General features: G+C 42.7%; 1 protein-coding gene across 19 annotated transcripts in view; it reads left to right on the forward strand.

Moving 5' to 3' along the window:
- APBB2 (amyloid beta precursor protein binding family B member 2) overlaps positions 1–12,822 on the forward strand; it is a 171,255-nt gene that overhangs the window by 16,016 nt on the left and 142,417 nt on the right. For 18 of the 19 annotated variants that reach the window (XM_083833255.1, XM_083833250.1, XM_083833248.1 and 15 more), the window contains exon 2: positions 3,031–3,170. The gene's annotated coding sequence lies outside the window, so the exon portion shown is untranslated. Of the gene's footprint in view, positions 1–1,765; positions 1,788–3,030; positions 3,171–12,822 lie in introns of those variants that run through there. The other variant, XM_083833254.1, reaches the window with a different exon arrangement.

Below are 12,822 nucleotides of genomic sequence, written 5' to 3' on the forward strand. Positions count from 1 at the left end.
ATAAATAAAAATAACACACGCCATCTTCCTTCCTTGATTTTTAAATGTCAGCACAGCCCTACTTCTGTGTAAGTGATTTTATCTTTAAACGTAGCACCGGGGAAGGACAAGCAGTGTTTGGAGGTCCATTTGAGTTTCCTGCTATCACCAGCCCTCCTCCTTTGGTAGCTGAGCTGGGAGCTGCCTCTTCCACCTCCATCCCACGAAGACAGGGAGCAGTGATCCAAACAGCGTCTGTGCTCACTCCTTGCAGAACGGCACGGTAAATGAAGGCAGCTCTGTGGGTTAGACAGGGAGGATGTTAGGGCAAGGAGGAGGGATGGCTTCCCTAAATCCTCTGCTGCATTGAAAATCTTCCTGGCAGCAATTGGAGATTTTATACAGAGAGCCACTGGTGAACCTTTTATTCAGGTGGTAAGCGCTGTGCTTTAGTAGAGTCAAAGAGCAGTATAGGAGATACGCTTTTCTTCTGTAAACTACAGCATTTACTACCCTTGTTAATGATGCTTAGTATGTTATTTAAGTAACCCGCTGGAGTCTGGGGTAAGATAGGACTGGCTGGGAGGAGTGCTAAATTTGGGGCCCTTAAAATCAGGACTTAAGTACCGTGCACGCGTAATTCTGTAAGAGATGTTGTTTCCAATATCCTCAGGCCTATGGGTCTGAATGGTTTGGGATGCTGCTATTCAGTTACTGCGGGGATTTTGATGGTCTGGGAAGATGTTTTCACCTGCCAGAAAACGACTTTGTTCATTTTACTTAGCAGAAGAACTGGACATTGCTTTGCTTTTGTGGTTTAATGCCTTGAAGACGCATTTTTGGCTAGCTTCTTGTCCCACTGATGCTAATGGGATAGATGGGCTGAAGTACTTCCCTCTGAGGTGAGTGAGGTCTGGATCATGTTTCAAAGGCACGTCGCTTTGTTCAGGTGAATTTACGCCCTTTTTTACCCCTTGTGCCTTGAGGTTGGGTCATTGGATCCCCAAGATCATGAGCCAGAGGCAGCGTCTGGCTCTTGGTTTGGCTGTGGGCTGACAGAGCCTGAGCACCAGCCGGGTTGGAGCGCCTTTTGGACAGCCTTTCCCGGCAGACAGGGTGACCTTTGTAGTTTGAGGATATTGTTTTTCAGATGTGTGCTTTTAGGTCTAAGGGCTCAGCTGGTACTTCTTTGAAATTGATGCGTATCCAAGACCTAAGTCAAACTGTTTGTCTGGGGGCTGAATTAGGCTGGTGAAGGATTGAGGTCAGGATACTCTTTGGTTGAAAACATTTTCTCTGTAGCTCTGACAAGTAGTGTGTCTTCTTGCCGTAAAGAAACTGCAGAACACGAGGCAAAATTACCGGAAGCCAAAGATTTATTGACTCTTAGCGTTTTTCCGAAACAGGCTCTAGTGCTTTGCGGAGGAGGACGGCTGTATTTGGACTCAAGTGTCCGGCGTCTGCTTACCGACTGCAGCACTTGATGCAGAGCAGCGTTCAGAAACCGCGTGGCTTTGCATGGAAAGCAGCAGCACGGCTGTGGGAGGTTACTGATGGCTCTGTGCACGATTAAACGCGGGCAGAGGCAGGGGAGCAGTGGCACAGAGCAGAGGAGGCACCGGCACGCGTGCCGTTTGGCTCCCGTTCAGTCTTCCCGGGTGGGTTGGGCCATAAACATCTCTCCTCCGTCTCCCCCTGCAGATTGTGCTCCCTGCCAAGGAAAACTTAAACCTGCGGAGTATGCGAGGCTTTTCTGTGCAGACATACCTTTTGACTGTGATCATGACGGAACATCTCCCTTGCCATGGGTAACCTTTCGCAGCGTTGCTCGTGTCCCTGCGTGAGCACAACTGTAGAAAAAGATTAATAAAGGCTTTCCAGCTGTGCAGTTTTTTTTCCCTCCAAGGTGAAATGCATAGGAAAGTTCAGCGTGGCTGATGTTCTGATTTTTTTAATGTTTTTGTAAAAACAAATAATTCAAGCTTGTTATTAAATGCCCTTTGATTTTCTTTCTTAAATCATTTGGTTGTATCAAACTGCCTAACTTGTGTTCTTAGCATTGTTTGGGGCAAGTTTTATATTTAGGAAAACATTTTATTGTGGAACACTTTTAACGTTATGTTGAAAAACAGTATTTAAAGACCAATGAGAAGATTTATGTTGTGAAGGCAACCGTGTAGCACGTTACGAGGTATCAGAACAACGCGGGTATTGCAGAGTTGTGCCGCGAAGGTGCCTGTCTCCAGTTCCCCACGTAACTGTGTAATTGTGTTTCATCACGAGAGGGCCTGCGGGATGTTGGTGGTGCTGGGGAATTTAAGACGCGCTCTAATGTCTGGCTTATGCGAGGATTCCTGCATATATTAAATATCTGGTAACTGCGCTGATGCGTTTTGGGAGGCGGCTTGAGTAATGCTGTGCAGTCGGTAGTAAGCTCGATACGCATCTGTCTTTTCTTCCTGAGTCACCGCGGGATGGAGACGTAGGCGTCCCACGGCATCATTTTCCATAGCCTCCGGGGAGATTTCTCCACCTCCATCCCTTCAAAACCTTGGAGGGGTGAATTCCTGTCTCGGCTCCTGCTTTGCTGCTGCTGAGGATGCTTTTTGTGGTGCTGTGCATATCTCTCTTCTACAGTTACCTGTGTGGTAGTTTTATCTGTTAATCTGGCTTCAGTTTTGGCTTTCAGGTGGAAGGTGTAAGCGCCATGGGTGCCAGCATTGGTGTTACGAATGGCAGCTGAAAGGCAGTGGCTGGTCGTGTAGATGATAACTTGCATGTTGGTGGATATATCCATGGACGTGGTCTGACGTCCAGGAGTTGGCACAAGTGAAATTCATCTGGCTGGTTACTTGCAGTTCGTCCCTTTTGTTGTAGAGAATCTTTCTCTTTAAGATGAGAAAAGGCTTTGTAAGTGACCTGGAGTCACCAACAGAAAGAGCTGTCTAGGCCCTGCTTGAGGTTGCTTAAGTGTTTAATCATTTTGTTTTAATCAAGTGTTTAATCACTAAATGTTTAATCGTAAATGTTTTTTTTCTTTTTCCCCTTCAGTGATCGCTTTGGTCAGAGAGGAAGGCAAAGCCCACCAGCTTGTTTGCAACTCAAGCAGCTGCGCTGTTCTGGAGGACTGCTGCTGGCACTCTGCTGAGCTGAGGCTCTCCAAGTTGAAATGAGAAGATTTTCTTGAAAATGTAAGTTAGGTGCTTTTGAGACTTTCCTGATTCCCTAAAATATGTGCTGTTAAAAGTTTGGTCAAAGCTGTGATGCATCGGTATGCTTAAATGAGAACAAAACAACGTTTGTGGCTAAGGACTGCATTTCATAAGTTTCCTGTTCAGTTCTTTAAAAGCATTGATATTCAGAGACTTGGTTCCAGCCTCTTTCCTCTCCTTAATGGAAAAGTTCAGTTCTGGTGGTTTTATCATGCCTTGACAACTGCACTCATAGTTTTAAATTAATTTACAGTAAGACAGGTCAAAACAAGGGCAAACAATTTGGAAGGGAATTTTTAGCTGTTTTTTCTCCAGACTTTTTTTTGGGGGGGGAGGGAGGGGGGAGGTAGTGGTGTTTCTTCTTTTTTTTTTTTTCCTCTGCAAAGAAAGTAGGGTGAGGTTTTGAGGCGAAGGTTTGGGTAACAGCAGTAGTCATGGCCATCTCATGGCAAGGATACAAGAAAGGTGCTGCTGTTAGCTCTTCCAAGAGTTAGTAGTTGAATCCAAAAAAAGGCAGGCTTGGAAACCTTCAAAGACTGCATTCAGGCTAAATGTAATTTTATATTCATGCTGCTGCTTTTCTAGAGCTTTAAGCGCACATCACTGAGAACAAGCAGAAAGAATTTGTGGAGAAGTGAAACGAACAGTAACGTGTACGTTGTTAGAGCAGAGTAGAACGCGATGAAGGTGATGCAATTCCTGTTACCTATTTTCATTTTTTTGGCCAAACTTGGCAGGGATAGTTGCACAGCACCTAGAAAGTGCAGAAGAAGGTGACGCTAGAAAGTAATTTAGTATAATAGCAGACTTAATAGTAGACTCATGAGACACATTTATATTTTATATTTTTATATTTTTAAATATGTATATGATAAATACAAATATGTACACAAAAATACAAATATGTATACATTAGTTACAGATAGTAGTGAACTCAGTGCCACTTCTTGCAGTTACAAAATCAGTGTGTGGCACGCTTGCTGTAAAAGCAGATTGTGGAGCAGGGCTCCTTTCTGCTTGGGGCTGCTAACTGAAGGCATGCATGCTGAGTGATGAACAGTTTGGGAAAGGTGTTGCTTAGGTCACTTCTGTGTTGTGCAGCGTTGGGACAGCTGCAGTTTAATCTGTCTTGGACATGAAGATGGTAGTAGCCTTCTTAACTCAAATGTAAGTTGTATAAATTTGTACTTCTGGAAATCTTATCAACTGTTAAGATAAAAGATACGCTGTGATTAGTCTGAATTGCTGCTGAAGGAATAATGATGAGATGAAAAATGGAATGTTAGATACTGTTTTAACTTAACAGCTGCGGTTTCTAAGATAAAGGCACATAAATCCCTTCACATGAAACGAACCACAGTTTAGGAATTATTTTAAATAGTTTGAGCCTGTTTTGATTATGTATTTACATTTAAAAATACTTCAAATTCTGAGAGGAAGTTTTCTTTACTCTTCCTGATGCTGTGTGAAGTCCTTTGAGGGAAAAGGAAGGGAGTGTTCAGAAAGCTATTTCTGACATTAAAGGGCTTCAGAAATGCTGAGTGGATAAAACCTTGAATTTGCCTTTTGGGAGTTTGCATTCAGAGGATGGGAATGGTTTTATTTAGAAGTGACTGGTCCGTGCAGGGCCAGGGGAGGCGTGCACAGGTCTGGGCAGCCTGTCAGGCTCCTGCATCGGTCCCCAGCCCTGCTCTCTGCTCGAGGTGGGACCGGCAGGGTGCTGCCACCTGGCCCAGGGCTGGCCACGCAGCTGAAACCCGTCCCCAGAGCTCCCCTCCTGCCCAGTGTGCCATCAAGCTGAACAAATTCCAGTGCTAGTGGAGCTTGTAATCGGTTAGTCACAAGGCGAAAAGGATAGGAAAGAAATACAAAAGGCAATAGCTGGGCTCGACGCATCGGCAGGGATTTATTAAGGGCCATATGATTGACAGCTACTCAGCACCTTCATTTGTGTGCGAGCAAGCTGTGCCAAAGGCATCCGTAGCATAGGTTACACATACGTAATTGATTTTTATCCCCACATTTAACTACTTGCACATCCAGAGATGTTCTCTGCTTCTAAAATAGCCTGACCTGTATCACTGCCATCTCCAGCGTAGATGTTTTTCCACCTCCTTCCCCAGTAGTTTCTGGTCTACACGTTCAGACTAAATGTGATTTCTTCAGGTCCTTTAACTTTGTCCTTATCTGGTTTATATCAGCTGTCTGAGGAGTTGTGAACTCCCCTCACAGTTTGTACTCAGCATGCGTTTGTTTTTTTTTTTTAAGAAGGTAAATGTGAAGTGCATGAATCAGACTCCAGAAACGCTTCTCCAGCACCTGCTGTCTCTCTCTATGTGAGAAGGGAAACCAAATTCTGGAGGGAAAATCTGTCATGATGGCAGCAGAAATAATTTCTGATTGAGACTTGCTATTCAGATGCTTCTTTTATGTTTCCTATTTCAATCTCTAGCAGAGTCTGTGTATTATATGGTGAATTAAATGGCTTTTTAATAAGCTTGTAACTACTATCTCCCAAACTCTGTAATTTAGACACTTATGTGAATAATAGCACATGATGTATAATAGTATGTTGCCTTCAGTCTTCTAAACTCTAATAGAGGGCAATGCTGCACAAATGTATAATTAATTAGGTCTTAATTTTTAGTGCTTTGCAGCCTACTTTATGCAGATATCTTTATTTGTATTGCAGTGCAATTGGATCGCTGGAATAATTAATCTGCTGAGGAGTTAGGCTACCCAATTATAATAGCAGTGAGAATAATAAACGAATCTCCGCTAGATTTTATTTTTGTTTTGATTGAGTAAAGCATACAGGCAAAACTGGGAAAAGTCCTCTGTTTTTCACATTGGAACTGGGTTGGTACGCACATGTACACCTAAGGGATCTCTGCTGTTAGCAGTTTCCGATGGAGCCCTGCCTGCCCAGCATGGCTGCTGTCTGAATGGGAGCGTTGGCCCCTAACTTCTGCCTGAGACAGCTGTGTAAAGGCGGCTGTCACCCAGTTGTAGTGGAAGGAGCAAACTGTGTCTGTTTCTGGACGGGACTAATGAGACACTGCAGTGGAGTGGGATCTGCCAGTGTCTCAGGTCCTTGCAATGGCTGGGATTTCAGGCACGTTGAGATGTTCTCCTTTAGAGTTGTTGAATGGTTTGGGTCAGAAGGGACCTTAAAGATCATCAAATTGCAACCCCCCTGCCACGGGCAGGGACACCTCCAACCTGGCCTTAAAATCTAACACTGCCCAGAGGTGAATGTAGCGGGGAGCAGCAAGAGGTGGCATGTGCTTTCTGTGACTGGGGCTGATGAGCTTCTAGAGGAAGCAGTGGAGGATTTTCAGATGCGTCTCCTTCACTGATGACACTTGTGTCTTCCAGCCAGGCAGACCTGTTGAGTGTTGGTAATTCACCATTGTGCAGGTAAGAAGGAAGGAAATTACAAGCTATTTTATGTGCATAACAGTCTTGTTGATGGCATTGCACTTCTCTAGCATCTATACTGAAATAATTGGTGTTGAATTATTTACTTGTTGATATTCCATCCCCCACTAGGGATTGTCTTAACGCAGCTTGGTGGATTATTGGAAGGTAGCCATTGAGGTTTTTTTCCGAAATATGGAGTGGCTTTCATCATATTTAAGGACTTAAGCTCCATGGAGTTGGTATCAGGAGAGTGAGAAAACCTGGTCGTCATCTCGCAGTTGGCACTGAGATGATGACTGAGTATGACACAGTAATGCAAGAAAATGAGTAGGCCCACACAGACTCCAATGGGTTACTTTTCCTGAGCTGATGTCTCAGGTCAAGGGGACTTCTAAAAGGAGATCCTGTGAGGAAGATGGGATTTGAATGATCTGGAAGAGGTTACCCACTGGAGAGCTAACAGCCTGGAAAAGCAGGGACTTGGACAGCAATACTGGTTACTCTCCTAGGACAGAAAGGCAGATACTTGGGCCTTCCTATCATGATTATTAAATGCTATGTAAGTATGGTTTTCCTTCTATCCTGTCTCTGTAGTGATTCCTTTGGGTAGAAAAACAACTGTTTTGAAGAAGTTGCCCCTAAGCCTTGCTTTAGTCGGTTAGTGTCACGGTTTCCTAGAAGGAGACTTGTGTAGGCCCAAATTCCAGACGGCTCCGTGTGTCTCAGCAGTGACTGCAGCCGGAAAATTGCGGGGTTCCCAGCCTGGAGGAGAGGAGGCTGGAGGCTCGATGGCTGTACCGGTCTGCCTGGTGAAACCTGAAGACACGAGGCTCACTTCAGAAACATAACAAATCTCGATGGCTAAATTCTTGGCCTCCAAAGACAACTTAATTACTTTCTCTGGGTTCAGAGCTGATCGTGTTTCCCCAGCTTATGAAATGCATAAAGCCTTCATTTTTCTTCAGCAGGGAATAAATTCTTCTGGTTTCCTCTCAGAGGGCAGTGAGGTGCTTTAATCTATGGGGTATTGATTTATCTAAACTTCAAGCCAGGACATTAAGTTCTCTGAGAAAATAGATCTTTGCCCACACATGACTCTAAATATATACTTCCTGAGGTGAAAGGGTTGAGATGTCTTTAGCAACACATGCACTCCTGAGATAATCATTAAGGAAACTGTACATTCTCCAATGCTTAGTATCCAATTCTCAGAACAGTTTAAGCTTTGAGCAATTTATGTAGAGTGTCCTGTTGTGTCCTTTATCTGTAGAGCAACAAAGGGAGGAGGAGAGCTCTGTGGCTGCCAAATTTCCAGATAGGAGATGCGCTAAAGCATCATCAAAGTCCGTATTCTAGAGCTATGTAAGAGGTGAGTCTGAGATCAGACAGCACTCAAAGCAAAGTTAACAGTTTCTCTGAGCAGCTCTTGGGTGCTGTTTGTGTGGGGTGTCTTCCCTACTTCTATGAGTGTCAGAGGCTCTGGTGGGCTGCGCAGTGAACAAACACTAGGTCACGGACCATCTCTGATCTAAAAGCTTACGTTTTAAAGTTGACTGTACGGTCTCTCTGGATCTTGGCACTATATGTTTGGTCCTTACTTGTTTTTCCATTCCCAGAGCCAGACACGTTGTCTGTTTCTGAAACCATGGTGGGTTTAGCAGCATCTTTTGGGGTGGCTAGCACAGCATGGTATTCTAGAAGAGCCTGCACTATTGTCTTCTGGAAGACAATAGTTAGAATAACATCATTCATTATCTCAACTCTGTTCATGCAAGGCTATGGAATTTGTGGTTCAGTTTTTTTGTTCTTTTAAACCATAGCTGTATCTTGAGCATACATTTTTGCTGAGCCATTCCAAGTTCCTTTCTAGAGTTAATGGTTTATTTAAAAATCATATGAGGTTTTATAACGAATGTAGAAGTTTGCATTTGGTGTGTATTAATTTGCATTTGTCAATACTGAATTTCACTGGTGTTATTCCTTGTCCATCCATATCACTTAATTCTCTCTGAGAACCGACGGTCCTGTCAGATATTGCCTTACATCAGCATGTCAGCTGCTGATGTTACTACCCTTAAGCTCGCACTCCTCCATCCTTGCTTTCAGTTCATTGAACTATGAAATACTTTAAAACACAAGGGTATGGGAGGCAGGCTGCTGCTAACCTTTGCTACCATTCATTGAGCCCTTATTTTCTCACTGTTGCTGGTGATTTCCTAACCAGGGTTTAGTATATGTGCATCCCATCCATCACCTGGGAAAGCGCAAGTGGTAATGCCTGTTTCCATCCTTTCTTGACTGGGTAGGCAACACAAAGCACACCTTGTTCAAAACCCTTCAGGAAATGCCGAATGTCAAAGCTGCTCTTAAAAATCGGTGTGTGTTGTGGTTGGCCAGGGTCATTTAATGTAGTGACCAGAAAAATTTGGGCTCGCTTTGCAGGTCTTGGTGGTATTCCCAGAGCCAGTCCAGTATGGGTTCATTTGTGCTTTTAATTCTTTTTGTAAAATATGTCTGTATTGGTAATTTTATGTATAATGCAGTAGTTCGAAGAACAAGGAGCAATTCAGGCAAGTAGTCCAGAGTCTTGCCTTAGTGACTAGTTATTTAAGAACTATGAAAAATAATAATTAAAAAAAATGTTTTAACTGAGATTAACTTAATTTTCGTCTTTGGCCAGTAAATGTCAATTGCTTTAGAAACATGGAAAGCTTGGGTGTGTTCCAACCTCATCTTCAAGCCTTTCTTCTTCCTTTTCCTTCTTTACTTAGCTTTATGCCAAGGAATACATCAGCTCTGGTGACTCAGACGTGAGAACTCTATTTCCTTTCATTTTTAGCCCACCTCTTATACACATGTGCTTATATACTATTAACTTCTAAAAAGCCTCTATTTAGAATTAACACTGATCAGTAACGATGAAAGCATGTGGTTAATTCCATGGTGTAAAAATTTATATTAGTTGAAATTTCTGGAGCGTGGGTCTGATGGGCAGAGAGGTGTGGCTGCACAGCTGGGCACCTGGCAGATGCTGGCGGACGCTCAGAGCTGCAAAGTGGGAGTGCTCAGGTATCCAGCACGGTGCTGGTTCCCATCCCCTGGTCCAAAATTGCTTGTTATGACTTCAGTATCTTTAGTTAGCTGACTGAAAAGCACATGCTTCGAAATACAGCTTTCCGAGTATTTCTCTGTGCTGTAGTCAAAAGGTTTCATGAGTGCTGAGGAGAGGAGATAGTTCAGTGTTATTTTTTTATTGACCCACAATGGCATTTTTATCTCAAAATGTGTGCTCCCTATCCTGAGGAACCAAGGGCTTATGGTTTTTATTAAATAAAACGTCACATCAGAATCCATATATATGTGGTGAACTTGGTGTTATGGTGCTGGGAGTTTGGCTTGATAAAAACATCACTTGACATGTAGCTCTGGTTTTGGTGGGTATGAACCTCAGTTTTTAAAGGTTCTCTTATCTGTTCTCTATTCAAATGTTAAAAGACATTTTGGGGTAGCTTCCAACAATAAAATTAAACTGACTAGCTTTCCTGTGAAACTTCCTGTGCTTCCTGCTTCTGTTCTGGCTTAAAATTAATGGTGTTAAAAAAACACCCTTTCTTGTGTCATTTCTACTTAGCCAGAATGTGAAGGCAAGGAAGCATTATAACACTTTAAAAAAAACAATAACAACGAAAGAAAACAACTAAAAACCAACCAACCAAAAAATAAAAATAAAAACAAAACCACAAAACACCTTCAGCAAAATCACCTTTTTTTAAATGACAGTCAGAATTTCAGGTTTCTGTCACTGTTTTTACATAAAAGGGGTGTAAAAGGCTTATACATCAACACATTAATATCTCAGTGCTTACATGGACAGAGAAAAAAAATGAGCTTGTAAGAAAAAGCAAGCAGTCAAAAAAGGGCATTCTCTGTAAAAATTACTTGAGTTGATGAACAATTGGAAGATTAGCCCAGGTAATGGCATGTGTGTTAATTTGGGGAAATTTATCAAGCAGCATGTGAGCACACTGCTGAGATCAAATGGTGATTGAGTGTTAGTCAATAGTTCTATACGTGTGGGTCAAGTATATGCTCTTGAGTTGTTTCTGTATATAGTGTGCTGATTGTACCCATTATTTTTGTGCTTTCCAAGAGAGTAGCCACTTTCTTCTTAAATTAAGTCATCTTTTCTTAAGACAGTCAATGCCAATTACTTCAGAAGCATGAAAATGTGTTGTGTTGCACGAACATCGTTTTGGCTTGTGTTTGTGATTCTCCCTGTGCAGTTGAGTGGTGGTCATTTAGGATAGTACAGTTATTGCTTTCCTTTGCAGTGCTTGAAAATCGCATGTTTGGCACTTGGTGCTGTACAGTCCAGATGAAGGTGTCTGGAAAAGGAAGATCATGGCAATTTTTGTTACAATAGCGTATGCTAAATGAGAAAAAGTGAAGGGGAATCCTGCAAGCAGACTCTTGCTCTGGAATACCTTTACTCTGAGTTTTCAAATCTGAAGCCCAGTCTGCACTTTCTTCTTGAAAAACTGTAGGTCAACTTCCAGAATCTCCCCAAACACACAGCTACAACTTTAGGGGTAGGTCGTGTTTCTGGGAAATTACAGCCAACATGCAGCAGAAGTGTGGCAAGGGAAGAAATTAAACCTGAGCTTTAACAGGTGTGAGGGAGTTAGGAAAGGGTTAAAAAAAAGTGAGGGTGATTAGTATTAGATATGTAAACTAATGTGATTTCTGAGGTAGGCTTTATTTGTTGGGAAGTAAAGCAAGCAGGCTTCAGGCAGCAAGGTACAGAAACACAACAATGCAAGCAAGTTGTTTTCCTGACTCTGAATCTGGATACAAGCACAGCAGTAACCCCCCTGGCTGAGATTATTGCAGGGCTGTAAAACATTTCCAAACAGTGCTTTGAATTTGGCCCCACTGGAGGCAAGAACAGTTACGGTTCTACATATGCCTTATCTGAACCTGATCCGGCGTCTTCTCCTGAGGGCATGGTTCCAGAGCATGGTTCTGCTGTTTTTGAAGGTCATGCTCTGGCAAGGTTAAGGTTTTAAAGGTTTTAAATGCGAGAATTGAAGAGCAGTGCGATGTAGTAAATGGGGAACTAGATTAGGACACCTGAGCTGGTAGAACCCTATCTGTGCTCTGGGTGGGCGACAGAACTGCTGCTGACTTGAGTAGCATTGGGCTTTCCCACAGTTTGAGCTTTAGGTGTTGGACCCAGAGGGCCCGTCACATCCTGACAATCCAAAATGTCTTTTTTTTTTTTTTTGTGGGGAGTGTGGGGATAAACTAACAAAGCTCCATCACTTTTTGCAGTGCCCTTATTTTGACAACTGCTGGTCATAACCCACCCATGTACCACGTGCAGACTGCCAGCTGTCTGAAGAGTTGTGTGCTCTTTCTTCCTTTTCCTCGCTACAGGATGTTTAATTTCATGAAGCTGGTATACTGAAATGAGAATTAGGAACTTCCAGCTTTCTTTGCTTAATAAATATCAGCAACGTGCACCCTTAGCAGTCTGGGCTGGTGCTATGGCAGGGTGCATCTGTGCTCTAGAATCAGCGTCACTGGTGTTTCTGATGTGATCCTGTACCTTAGTTGATGTAATTTATATTAATTCTCCTTTTTGCATTTAAAAGGCTGTTTAAAAGAAAAGGCTTTATACGTTTAAAAAAAAATCACTTGTGACAAGTCACTTGTCCAGGCTTTCATTTTTATAAGGCAAATAAAGTTGTAATGTATGTAAACAACAATGCTCAGACTCTACTATAGTGCCATAAAATAATACTATACCTCAAGGTCTTTAAGCCTTACTGTTTTATAAATTCACCTTGGGTTTCTGTGGGGGGAAAACTGCTGATATATTCATCAAATCTAAGGGATTAAGATGAGGAGGAAGCTAAGTCTCCTCAACTGTGTGTTGGAGTTTTTAGAAACACAAGCAGGACTATGTGAAAGATGTTAGGAAACAATCTGTTCTCTGTTACAGTTTTAGAGACCTTCAGTGAAAGAGGGCTTTTTTGTTTCTGCACACCCTGAGGAATGCACTCTTGTATAGGTGGGGTACCTTTGAATGCTTTTAACAGCTTAATCGGTGCATAAACAAAACCACCCCAAAGGCTGCTTTGTTAGTGGAACAACAGTGCTTGTGTGGTATGCGTTTCTGGCTAGGTCTAAGTAGGGGTTTTCTGGA

This window comes from Anser anser, assembly GCF_964211835.1.
Source record: "Anser anser genome assembly, chromosome: 4".
Taxonomy (NCBI): domain Eukaryota; kingdom Metazoa; phylum Chordata; class Aves; order Anseriformes; family Anatidae; genus Anser; species Anser anser.